The sequence below is a fragment of the Myotis daubentonii genome, chromosome 3, assembly GCF_963259705.1.
Source record: "Myotis daubentonii chromosome 3, mMyoDau2.1, whole genome shotgun sequence".
Classification (NCBI taxonomy): domain Eukaryota; kingdom Metazoa; phylum Chordata; class Mammalia; order Chiroptera; family Vespertilionidae; genus Myotis; species Myotis daubentonii.
The window spans coordinates 9,073,530-9,085,565 of NC_081842.1; the positions used below are offsets into that span (position 1 = coordinate 9,073,530).

The 12,036-nt window shown below is 52.9% G+C and overlaps 1 protein-coding gene across 2 annotated transcripts in view; it reads left to right on the forward strand.

Annotated features, from left to right (window-relative positions):
- ADARB1 (adenosine deaminase RNA specific B1) overlaps positions 1-12,036 on the forward strand; it is a 104,842-nt gene that overhangs the window by 32,553 nt on the left and 60,253 nt on the right. For both annotated transcript variants that reach the window (XM_059686690.1, XM_059686691.1), the window contains exon 2: positions 11,838-11,987. The gene's annotated coding sequence lies outside the window, so the exon portion shown is untranslated. The remainder of the gene's footprint in view (positions 1-11,837; positions 11,988-12,036) is intronic.

The following is a 12,036-nucleotide window of genomic DNA, read 5'->3' on the forward strand; positions in this document are numbered from 1 at the left end:
GACCTCCACCCAGGCTGGAAATGGCACCGCTGTCGGGAACCCCTCACAGGGGCAGGGGGTGGAGCCCCTGCCTGTGGCACAGCTGGGGTGGGTCTACCTGCCCACTCCTCTGTTTGAACTGTATATATACGCATTCTAAGAGTGCGTTCTTGTATCTGTTTTCTTTTGTTCGACATTGTATCTGTGAGGCTCCCTGGGGGTTGGAGTTTACGTTACTGCTCTGTAATATTCCACTGTTTGACCACATCATGTATTTATTCAATCCACTGATGGATATTTGGGTGTTTGGGGGTAATTATGAGTAAAACTGCCATGACCATTCAGATACACATTTTTGTATAAAAAAGTGCAGGCCTTGGCAGGGTGGGCCACAGGAGTGTGTATCTCCACGCCAGTGGACCGTGCTCGACCTCGGCGGGCAGATGCTCCGGGCACCCTCAACACGGGCACCGATTGTCTTCCTACCCTGGCCATTCTGTGGTGCTCACGGTGTTACCCTGCAGTTCAATTTTTATTTCCCCAACTGCTAGCGATCGAGCACTGCCTATACGCTTACTGACCACTTGGACTTCCTCTTTGGAAGCGCTTCTTGAAGTGCCCAGCTAAAACCTCGGTCGCAGGGAAGAAAATGGGTATGGGACAATGCTCTCTGCCACAGCTTATGCCATGCCTACATCTTTGTGCTTTTTAAACCCCCTTGTAAGTTAAAGAAATTGGCTCATCTCTGAATTCTACCTCGGGTGTCTTTTCTGGAGTTACCTGTTTTATTTTGTTTTTCAAAAGGCATAAATACTTCATAACCTTAGTTATGGCAAGTTCTCCACGTGTGGCAAGTTCCCTGCAGACGCGTGGAGGCTTTTGGCAGCCTCTTCCTGCTCCGCCCTGGGGACTCCCACAGGCTCCTCTCCTCCGGCTCCTGGCATCTGGGCCAGGGCCTGGGCCTTGGGCTGGGAGTCCAGCTCTGCTCTCCCTGTTTGTCCCCGTGAAGAGCTGCTCATAAGATGAGAGATTCTGTTCTAATGCAGCCGGGTGGAAATAAGGAGGCGGGTCGTGGGTGGCCCCCATTCCTCCGGCGGGTCTGGCTGGTGTGAGGTGGGAAAGATGAGCTGCGGCCTCTGCAGACCCTCTCTGCCCTCCGGTTCAGGGACACAGGCTGTGTGAAAGTAGCTGACATGCAGTTTACTGCTGTAATGGGGACATACTTTAGAGTGAAAGGGCCTGTGATGAGTAATTGCTGCTGGACCACGTGGTGAACTGGCTGTCCTGGGCAGACCGGATCATGACCCCGGGGTTACGATCCAGCCTGAGAGCGTCCCTGGGAGAGTGAAGGATGAACTGTGAGTTGTAAGGGGCCAAGAGTGTCCCTGAGCCACAATCCAGAGGGGCCTACAGGGGCATGTGTGTGTCCCCTGCGGCTGCGGGAGGGGGCCGCTGGGCCGTGGGAAGACGGGCGGACTTGGAAGCAGAATGTCTAAGTGTTTCACACCTCACCTTTTGACGGTGTTCAGTTTATTCACCTGTGGAAAGGGGAACCTAGTTCTGGCCTTGCTTGAATGCCTTCCCTGGGGCTATTTGGGAGAGGGAAATGTGATGATAAAACTTAAAAATATTTTGTAGAATGTTAATTATTCTTCTTGCCCTCAGTTCTTCCCTTGTCTACTCCTTTATTTTTTTATCCTCACCTGAGGATAAGTTTATTATTTTGAGAGAGAGGAAGGGAGAGAGCGAGAGAGAAATATCAATGTGAGAGAAACATCGATAGTTGCCTCTTCTGTGGCCCCTGACTGGGTTCCGAAACCTAGGTAGGTGCCCTCACGGGGCATCAAACCCTTTGGACAGCATTCCAACCAGCTGAGCCCTGCCAAGGCACCTCGTCTCCCTTTAGAGCAGTGGTTCTCAACCTTCCGGCCCTTTCAATACAGTCCCTCATGTTGGGACCCAACCATAAATTTATTCTCGTTGCTACTTCATAACTGTCATGTTGCTACTGCTATGAATCGTCATGTAAATATCTGATATGCAGGATGGTCTTAGGCGACCCCTGTGAAAGGGTCGTTCGACCGCCAAAGGGGTGGCGACCCACAGGTTGAGAACCACTGCTTTAGTGGGTGCTGAGAGGGGCAAATGCCTGCAGAACTTTGTCTTAAGACTGTGCCCCTCATTCTGTCAGGGAAGCGCCCAAGACAGTCAGATCTGTCTAAGACCGCGCTGACTCAGAGGGCTCTGCCTGCAGGAGCAGCTGAGTTCCCGCAGTTCTTTACTATCAGTCGCTGCAATTGAACTCCTCACCATGGACACAGTTACAGCCCAGTTAGCCCTTCCTTGACATGTGCTCTTTGCTGTTCTTTACAGCTTAGCTTAGCCACTTCATGCATTTTCCAAAGATTTCAAATTGCAAGTCACGATTGGCTTTTACTTTTGTAAGCAATCCACTGTTATGATTAGTCAGTCATATACACACATCACATTTAGGACGATTGATAGTTGGTTAGTTAGTTGAAAGCACTTTAAATACCTGTGGAAGTACCAGAATTCTTTTATAAGTTGAAGAGAACCATGATCGAGCACAGTGGTGACATACAGTGTTTTTTTGGTCAATATTGAGATCAGGAGACATGGCCTCCAGATCACCAGAGGTGACCTGTCAGGCACGTGTTTTTAGACGGTGGCTCGGGCCTGAGGACACTTGGAGGTTTTCTTGGTTCCTACCCTTACGAGGCTGACAGCCTTTGAGACCAGACACAGATAAAACAAGAACAATCATGGGAAGGAAACGTCATTTATCAGGTCTCATCTGAGGACAAACAGTATTTTGAACTTAGTTCTATTCCTTCATCCCCAAAATGCAAAAACACTGGTTTGGGGTTTTTTTTAAACCATCACAGTGAGTGATGGTCGCGGTGTCCCTTGTCACCCATTACAGTGCTGTGGCCCCGTCTGGTTTGGCTCAGTGGACAGAGTGCTGGCCCACAGACTGAAGGGTCGCAGGTTCGATTCGGGCCAAGGGCACATACCTCAGTTGCGGGCTCGATCCCAGGCCCCAGTCAGGGTGCATGCGGGAGGCAACCAATCGATGTGTCCCTCTCACGTCGATGTTTCTCCCTCCCTGTCTTTCCCCCTCCATTCCACTCTCTCTAAAAATCAATGTGAAAAAAATATCCTCGGGTGAGGATTAACAAAATAAAATTCTGATTTTATATGACGAATGTAATTGAATAACCACCTTACTGGTTATAATGAGTGTGTCTTCGTCTGTCCTGTGGACACCCTTCAGTTACTAAAAAGTCCCCACTGGATGAAGACGCCCCTTAATTCCACTATCTATCTATCTATCTATCTATCTATCTATCTATCTATTTATTTATTTATTTATTTATTTAAAATATTTTTTTTATTGATTTCAGAGAGGAAGGGACAGGGAGAGAGAGAAACACCAATGATGAGAGAGAATCATTGATCGGCTGCCTTCTGCACGGCCCCCAATGGAGATCAAGCCCACGACCATGTGCCTTTGACTAGAATCGAACCCAGGACCCTTCAGTCCGCAGGCTGATGCTCTATCCACTGAGCCAAACCATCTAGGGCCTAATGCCACTATTTAAAGGAGCTGCCGGAGGTAATGTCAGACATGGTGTACAGCATACTGTGGCCCATCAGGGAGTGTAAGCTAAGGTAAAGGCCCCTCTCGCTTCCCCTCTCCCCAGACAGACAGTTTCCAGTCCATATTTCTCCCCCTTGGCCTCCATGCTTCTTATCGTCGTCACCATAACTTCAAGTCACACTTCTGTTTGTTAGCTTGTGTGGGGACTTGAGAAATACTGCCTCTCCAGCTCTTGGTCTTTGTGAGTTATATTTTGAGATTTATATTGACAAGGTTGGAAACATTTGTAGTCTGTGTCCCATCTATCAGTAGGCTTTCTGCGCTTTTTTTTATAGCTTTAGTTTAAAAATGTTAACACATGGACTGTAATATTTATAGTGTCATGGTAATATAAATGTATTTCACTGCAGAACCAAGTGGTATGACTGGAGGAGGCAGAACGTGTACTTCTGTGTCACAGAACCTTAACCAGGAAAAGAGGATGGCAGACTGGGGCCTCTCAGTTTCTGTTCAGGTTTCTCTGCAGCTTCCACTTGCTCCGGCTCCCACCGTGCCCCCTGTCCCACCTGCCTCCTGTCCCACGTGCCTCATGTCCCACGTGCCTCCTGTCCCACCGTGCCTCCTGTCCCACCGTGCCTCCTGTCCCACCGTGCCCCATGTCCCACCGTGCCCCCTGTCCCACCGTGCCCCCTGTCCCACCTGCCTCCTGTCCCACGTGCCTCATGTCCCACGTGCCTCCTGTCCCACCGTGCCTCCTGTCCCACGTGCCTCATGTCCCACGTGCCTCCTGTCCCACCGTGCCTCCTGTCCCACCGTGCCTCCTGTCCCACTGTGCCCCATGTCCCACCGTGCCCCCTGTCCCACCGTGCCCCCTGTCCCACCTGCCTCCTGTCCCACGTGCCTCATGTCCCACGTGCCTCCTGTCCCACCGTGCCTCCTGTCCCACGTGCCTCATGTCCCACGTGCCTCCTGTCCCACCGTGCCTCCTGTCCCACCGTGCCTCCTGTCCCACTGTGCCCCATGTCCCACCGTGCCCCCTGTCCCACCGTGCCCCCTGTCCCACCTGCCTCCTGTCCCACGTGCCTCATGTCCCACGTGCCTCCTGTCCCACCGTGCCCCCTGTCCCACCTGCCTCCTGTCCCACGTGCCTCATGTCCCACGTGCCTCCTGTCCCACCGTGCCTCCTGTCCCACCGTGCCTCCTGTCCCACTGTGCCCCATGTCCCACCGTGCCCCCTGTCCCACCTGCCTCCTGTCCCACGTGCCTCATGTCCCACGTGCTTCCTGTCCCACCGTGCCCCCTGTCCCACCTGCCTCCTGTCCCACGTGCCTCATGTCCCACGTGCCTCCTGTCCCACCGTGCCTCCTGTCCCACGTGCCTCATGTCCCACGTGCCCCATGTCCCACCGTGCCCCCTGTCCCACGTGCCTCATGTCCCACGTGCCTCCTGTCCCACGTGCCTCACGTCCCACCGTCCTCACGTCCCACCGTGCCTCACGTCCCACCGTGCCTCACGTCCCACCGTGCCCCATGTCCCACCGTGCCCCATGCCCCACCGTGCCTCCTGTCCCACCGTGCCCCATGTCCCACCGTGCCCCCTGTCCCACCTGCCTCCTGTCCCACGTGCCTCATGTCCCACGTGCCTCCTGTCCCACCGTGCCCCCTGTCCCACCTGCCTCCTGTCCCACGTGCCTCATGTCCCACGTGCCTCCTGTCCCACCGTGCCTCCTGTCCCACCGTGCCTCCTGTCCCACTGTGCCCCATGTCCCACCGTGCCCCCTGTCCCACCTGCCTCCTGTCCCACGTGCCTCATGTCCCACGTGCTTCCTGTCCCACCGTGCCCCCTGTCCCACCTGCCTCCTGTCCCACGTGCCTCATGTCCCACGTGCCTCCTGTCCCACCGTGCCTCCTGTCCCACGTGCCTCATGTCCCACGTGCCCCATGTCCCACCGTGCCCCATGTCCCACGTGCCTCATGTCCCACGTGCCTCCTGTCCCACGTGCCTCACGTCCCACCGTCCTCACGTCCCACCGTGCCTCACGTCCCACCGTGCCTCACGTCCCACCGTGCCTCACGTCCCACCGTCCTCATGTCCCACCGTGCCTCCTGTCCCACCGTGCCCCCTGTCCCACCGTGCCCCATGTCCCACCGTGCCCCATGCCCCACCGTGCCTCCTGTCCCACCGTGCCCCATGTCCCACCGTGCCCCATGCCCCACCGTGCCCCATGTCCCACCGTGCCTCCTGTCCCACCGTGTCTCATGTCCCACCTTGCCTCATGTCCCACCGTGCCTCATGTCCCACCGTGCCCCATGTCCCACCATGCCTCCTGTCCCACCGTGCCCCATGTCCCACCGTGCCCCATGCCCCACCGTGCCCCATGTCCCACCGTGCCTCCTGTCCCACCGTGTCTCATGTCCCACCTTGCCTCATGTCCCACCGTGCCCCATGTCCCACCGTGCCCCATGCCCCTCCGTGCCTCCTGTCCCACCGTGCCTCCTGTCCCACCGTGCCCCATGTCCCACCGTGCCCCATGTCCCACCGTGCCTCCTGTCCCACCGTGTCTCATGTCCCACCTTGCCTCAAGTCCCACCGTGCCTCATGTCCCACCGTGCCTCCTGTCCCACCGTGCCTCCTGTCCCACCGTGCCCCATGTCCCACTGTGCCCCATGCCCCACCGTGCCCCATGTCCCACCGTGCCTCCTGTCCCACCGTGTCTCATGTCCCACCTTGCCTCCTGTCCCACCGTGCCTCCTGTCCCACCGTGCCCCATGTCCCACTGTGCCCCATGCCCCACTGTGCCCCATGTCCCACCGTGCCTCACGTCCCACCGTGTCTCATGTCCCACCTGCCTCCTGTCCCACCTGCCTCATGTCCCACCGTGCCTCATGTCCCACTGTGTCTGTTTCTTGGATTCTGTTTTTGTTTTGCTGGAGCACCTCCTTAACCCCTTCTTCATGCAGTGTGTGGCTCACAGACTTCTTGGTCTTCTCACGCAATGGTCAGGCATGCAGGCATTTCATCCCCATGCTTAATTGATAATTTAACTGGGTCTAAATTTCAGGACCCTATAATTTTCCCTGGGAACTCAGAAAGCATTCTCTATGATTTTACGGAGTCCACGAGAAGTCAGATGCCAGCTCGATCCTGTTCTTTCCCAGGCAAATCTCTTTGCTTTGTCCGTTCCCTCCTGTGGCTGATGGTTTCATTAGGAATGACCCTTCGCCTGATCTACTTCTCATCGAGGCCCCAGTGACCATGCTGAGATCCCCCCTGGAAAAACCTCCGACTGTCTCAGAGAGTTTGTTCTCAAATTTCAGCCTAGAAGTCCTATCATGGCCCCTGTTCTTGGGGAAACTCCCCCCCCCCCACCTACCCCCCCATCCAGCACTGCCGTTTCCACTGCTCTTCAGGTCGCCCTGATGTCATCTGCTTTATGCCTCAGCCACGCAGGCCAGCGCCCTTGTCTGCTGCTCAGTCCCCGTTGTAATTTTGCAGCACTGTTGCCATTCATTCACTGCCCAAAATGACCTTTTCTGCCACTTTGATGGGTTCTTGGGAAGAAAAGAAAGACGATATATAGTTTATCACCATTTTCCATTAAAGCCTTTTTAAAGCGCTCTTAGCCACAGGATTCTGTACCTTGAACATCTCTAACCATGTGGCTCTTTCTTTCCAGTGGAAGAACCGCTCAACATTATCAAACAATTGGGAAGACATTAAATGAGCCAGTTCTAGTAAATTTGTCAGCAGCATGTACAAATCCTTTACGGGACTTGATTTTATACGATGTCAGAGCACTCCGTACACTTAAGAAGAGCTGGGTAGTTTGGCTACCCTTACGTTGATAGTGTGTTGCAAGTTAGTTAAATGACACATCCTGTGAGTAGGCTCTTTGACAGTAAATGGAATGGTGACCTCACAGAAATGGGGGTGGGGATCTGGGCATCTGTTTCGTAGTAAGGTTGAGGGTGACTTATGAAGCTGTTAAGTTTTGTTTTTAAAAAAGTCAAGTTCACGTGAGGGTGAAATTGTCATCACTATACACACAGACAATCCCTATTAAACTAATGTGAAACGATGAAACAAAACTAACAGTATAATTATACAAACAAGAATGGTGGCTGTTGAAATGCACGATAAGCTAAAGCAATCATTGAGAAGGAACTGTCTTTGGGAAGCTGCAGGCATGTGGCCTCTCCGTGCAGGTGTGCCGTGGGGTGGCTCTGCAGCTGAGCCACACTCCTTGGGTCTGAATTAGACCTCTGTCAACCCTAGTAACACCCCGCATGTAGGTGATGAATTCTGAATTTTAGGGCCCCTCTATAATTCACTTTATAGGTTTCCATTGACTAGCCAGGGTTGTATTGGAAAAAGAAAGGCTGTGCAATTTTATTGGTTAAGTGCCAAAGAAAGGACTGGGCTTGGGGTTAGTTCACAGCCCCGGGGAGGGCTGGCTTTGGACTGCTCTGCTAAACCAGCATGCACTGAGCATCTGATTAAAGCTCCGTACCTTTCACTAGGAAGATGCCCCCAGGCATATAAACACCATTTGTGTATAATTTTACTGTTTGCATGGACTGTGACCCCTCGGTGAATACCTGCTCTGGGTACAGCTGGGAGGCCGCTGTTTCTCTCCCTTGGCACTCACCTGGCGGTCTTCCCATCCGGACAACGAGCCCAGAAAGCCTGCAGAGGCCAGGTGTCCCCACTTCCCTTTCCTGGGGCTGTGCTCCTGGCCCTCAGGGTGGGCACACCGATCTCCTGAGGGTGCCGTGTCCAGCTGTCCTGGCTCCGGCGCTCCTGCTCAGCTCAGTGCCTTTCCTCCCCAGAGGAAGGGAGGTGTAGCGACTTCAAGGGCTTGGTCTCTATTTTCATGGTTGGCAAACGCGTTTCATTTTCAGCTTCTTTACCCCCCACTCCCTCTTTTTAGTTATTTCTTGAATGTATTTTTAAAGAAGAGTGTCAGGTACATTGTACAAATGGAGATTTAGGAAATAACCAACTTGGAGTATTGAGGAGTCTAAGTTAAAGGACTCTTGAATGGAAACGCCTCTGTTGATGTATTTCCAAATGTGCAGCCACCTGCGCATCCTGGGTGTATACATGCTGAACTTGGTTGTGATGTCTCTGTTCCGAAGAGAAGTTGACCACTGGTTTTTCATTCCTGCAGCGTCGGTGACAGGCGTGCTCCCAAGGCGATCAAGGGTTGGGAGGTGCTCCCTCTCTTTTCTGTCAGCAGTGGGAGGGCTCTGTTCCCACACGCCACTTGCTCTTATCTTTGTTCTTCTTGTTCTGATTCTCTCTCCACGATAGCGCGTTTCTTCTCCTGTGCCTTTTAGGATTTCTCCTAGTGAGGGCCACTGCTGGCAGGTTCTCAGCTTTTACTTGTTTGAAAACATCTTCACTTGCTGTCACTGTGAAGAGATTTTTTGTTGGGTCTAGAGCAGCGGTTCTCAACCTGTGGGTCGCGACCCCTTTGGGGGTCGCACGACCCTTTCACAGGGGTCGCCTAAGACCATCGGAAAACACATATATAATTACATGTTGTTTTTGTGATTAATCACTATGCTTTAATTATGTTCAATTTATAACAATGAAAATACATCCTGCATATCAGATATTTACATTATGATTCATAACAGTAGCATAATTACGGTTATGAAGTAGCAACGAAAATAATTTTATGGTTGGGGTCACCACAACATGAGGAACTGTATTAAAGGGTCGCGGCATTAGGAAGGTTGAGAACCACTGGCCTAGAATTCCAGGTGGGCACCGATGGGCTCTCACCGCCCCCTGCCGACTTCTCCCGGTGTTCCTTCAGTTTGCCAGGGAAGGTTCGTCATTGTCCAAGTTGAAGTAACAGTAGTCAGAACAACTGAAAACTGCCCTCTTCTACCTTTTCTTCTCTTGATTTTATCATGTTGGTTGCCAAGTCCTATCCAGCCCTTCACGGAGCCTGGATCCTCAGAGGCACCCAGGCTTGGTTCATTCCTCCACCTGGACTGTCAGTCACCGAGTCCCGCCCCTCACACCTCCGAGATACGTACCTGATTTTCCCAGTCTCTGCCCTCCCTCTGGCCCCAGATGTCTTCCCAGCCTCTGGTCTCAGCCCTCTGGCCATTGCTCACGGAGCCCTCAGAGCTGCCTTTCTGAAAACAGACTGGGTTTTCTTTCTTATACGTTTGTCCGTTTGTCCGTGGTGCCTTCTCCCAAGAGGCCTTCCACCCTCCCTCTCACCAGGCATCTCAGCCGAGGGCCGTCTCTCTACCCTCCTGCTCCCCAGGCTCAGTGACCCTGGCCCATTAGCATCTGCTCGCTGGTGCCCTGGCTTCCATCCTTTTGTGGTGGGTACCCGTCCTTAGGAGTAATTAAGCACTTGGGAGCCACTGTGAGAGATTGGGGAGAAAGCGTCTTTGTCTAAGTATCCTTCAATCAATTGGCTATTTACTGTCGTTCACTTGTCCTGAGCATATCAAGCCTCTGTATCTTGGGATAATTGGTGTCTCTAAACATCAGAGTCTGCTCCGTTGAAATCTTTGTTTAACTCGTGTAATCGATTTATGCAGCTACAAGGTAGAAAATGAGAGTACTTATTTTTTGGCAGAGTGAAGCCTTAATTTCCAATCTAATTAACTTATAATGATAAATATCACTTTAGAAGGAAACACAATTGCTTCATTTAATCAGTGTGATTATTACCAGCACAGCCAATCCATTCAGCGCTGAGTGACACGCTTGTTTTAGTACAACTAGTCCTGTACTTGCTCTGAGTGCGGGCGTGCTGCAGCTTACACAGCCCCAATTTACCAGCAGGGCTGTGGCATTGGATTTCCTTGTGTTAGGAGGTGGTCAGATGGGAGCCTGTTGTGGAAGCCCCTCGGCTTGGTAAGGGGGGGTCACACTGTTTTCAAGGGGGATGCACCCAGCAGGAGAAGACTCCGGAAAGGCGTGGGGCTGGGTTGCCCGCCCCAGTGTGTCAGGAGCTGGAGTCACAGAATGGCACAGCGGTGGGCCTTTCTGCTCGTCCCACCCGATAGCTCCGGTTCCCCCTTTCAGATTTTCACATGGTCACACTTCTGCCCGTTTCACCGGCGGATCCAGGCATTGAGAAGGAGCAGGATCTAGCTCTCAGCCTTGTGACGGACTTGCTTCCTGTCCCCAGACCACAGCTTCGTGCCGCTTCCTCCCCACCTGCCCTCTCCTCTTTCGCAAGGAAGACAAAGCCGGCCCTGTCCTGACTTTCCTCACACTCCTGCCACCCTCTGCACCTGCAGTGTTAGCTCTTGCCCACGGCGGATGGCTGTAGCCCTTGTCGGTTTCATGTGGTTAATTGCACAGCAACTCCTTGGTCCCATCACTGTTGGGATGGTCCACGGTGCAGGTGAGTCCAAGCAGTCACAGCTGGGAGGTAGGGAAGGTCTTGGAGAGCAGTCAGTTCTCACCCATGAGGACCGGTAGTTGTGGCAGGAGCCCGGGCGGCCTGGGGGGACGTCCTGGTGGCTGGACTGTCTGCAGAGTAGGAGCTCCTGCCCACTCAGACCCACCTCGTCTGCACTCCAGCCTCAGTCTCCAGGGCCCACCGAGGGACCTACTGGCTCCTGCCTTCCATGTTAGCACACAGGTCTGCCCCAGGACTTCCCTTCATTTGGATGTCAGTTTGTTTTTAAAAGAGAAAATATAATTTTACTTATATAGGTTTGGAAGTGTATTAGTGTGTGGAAACGTTCTCTTTCATAACTTGCAGGTTGAAACCATTCTTACGCAGAGAGGGAATGACCTGCAGACCTCGATTCACAGCCTCGTGCCTGCGTGCATGGAGGGCCTGTGGCTCCTTGGCCCGGGCAGCAGGGGGCAGGAGCCGCCTGGGCCTGCGCGGTTCTGTCTGCACTCACACGCTCACCTTGCAGGAGGGAAGCTCACACAGGCAGTGCCCGTGGCACATTCCTTTGCCTGTGGCTTGGTGCCCGTTGGCTCTAGTGTGTTGGGAGCAGAAATGGATTGTGGGTTGTTCCCTGTGCGTCTGTCTGCCCTGGCAGGTGGGATGAAGGCATGATCGATAATTGTGTATCCGCTTTAAAAAACCATAAGAACACATTAAAAATAATTTAAACTTATATTCAGGAAGAAGATTTTTAATTGAGTATTTATTATCAGAGCTCACATCTGAAAGGGTGAAGAAGTATCTAAGATTGAGTTACGTTCATGTAAACAATTGAACCTTTTTATTACACAGAGTGAAGTCGCTCCAGTTGGGTGTGGAGACCTTGAGAAGCAGCTGAAGAAACCTGGCCAAGCACATGTTCCGATGACCTCAGTCCGACACGCACTGACGGAGGCCTGGCCCCAGGAGCAGAGCCGACACAGGAACTGAACTCACTCCGAGGTAGGTCAGAACCTGCAGCCATTGCCAGCATTCGCCTGTAAAAACGACT